The 937-nt window shown below is 32.0% G+C and overlaps 1 long non-coding RNA gene across 1 annotated transcript; it reads left to right on the top strand.

Moving 5' to 3' along the window:
* Nucleotides 1-509: 509 nt before the first annotated feature.
* LOC107580923 (uncharacterized) lies at nt 510-937 on the top strand. The gene is made up of 3 exons (XR_001608735.1): nt 510-575; nt 673-745; nt 907-937. It is a non-coding gene; the product is annotated as an uncharacterized lncRNA (long non-coding RNA).

Genomic DNA, 937 nt, shown 5'->3' on the forward strand with positions numbered 1-937 from the left:
TTATTAATATGAACATTTGAATCTTTAAAATGCACAATATTATTACAAATTTATTTAGTTAAAATATCTAGTTGAGTAGAAATGAGCTGATCAACATATTTCAGTACAAAAGGATTTTTTCAAATAATTATGTTGCACATTGACTTTTCACATCACATTTCAGCAGGCAAAATGGAAGCAAACAGACCTCACTGTTTTATTTGCCATTAAATTGGTGACCATCTTGTAAAATATGATATCTGATCAGATAAATTGGTATTTACGTCTGTTAAAATGCAATGCTACAGCTTCAGTTAGTCACATTTCAGTTAGTCATGCTTTTAATTCAAATAGCTAACTAAGAATATTGCACTGAAATTCAAATGCAACACAATGTAACAACATAAATGAGGATGTTCAGGATCGGGTCTTGTTTACCAAATAAGGACTGATAGATTAACAGAAGTTTTCATTGGTGTTGAACCAGCTTTTGTGACTGAGCAACTGGGTATAAATGAAGCTGATTTCACAAGCAATGATCAGAGAAATACACCACGGGGTATTACAGCTTGCTTAGTCGAATTTCGATTCACTTGGTACGACATTTTTCTACTGTATTTCCATTCTTAGTGTTTTAAAACTTGTTAATGCATATATTCATTACATTATTTTTAATAAAGTTGATATTAATAGGACTTTGTCAGCATGTGGATTTCTGCAGCATTCCTTCTTTTTGCATTGGCTGTAAATGGAGACAAGTCTGAAGGTAAATGAACAAAATAGACTGAATTCCTCTACTTTTTGCATCTCTTTAAACTGCAGATGATGATGAGGTTTGCAGTTTCTGCTTACTTTGATGAACGTTCTTACATTCTTTTCATCAATCAGTAAGAACTAATACATTGTTTTAATTCATCTTTTTTGCAGATTCTTTCAGCATTGGTCGAAAATGCCCCAC

This window comes from Sinocyclocheilus grahami, unplaced genomic scaffold, assembly GCF_001515645.1.
Source record: "Sinocyclocheilus grahami isolate Dianchi unplaced genomic scaffold, SAMN03320097.WGS_v1.1 scaffold51955.1, whole genome shotgun sequence".
Lineage (NCBI taxonomy): Eukaryota > Metazoa > Chordata > Actinopteri > Cypriniformes > Cyprinidae > Sinocyclocheilus > Sinocyclocheilus grahami.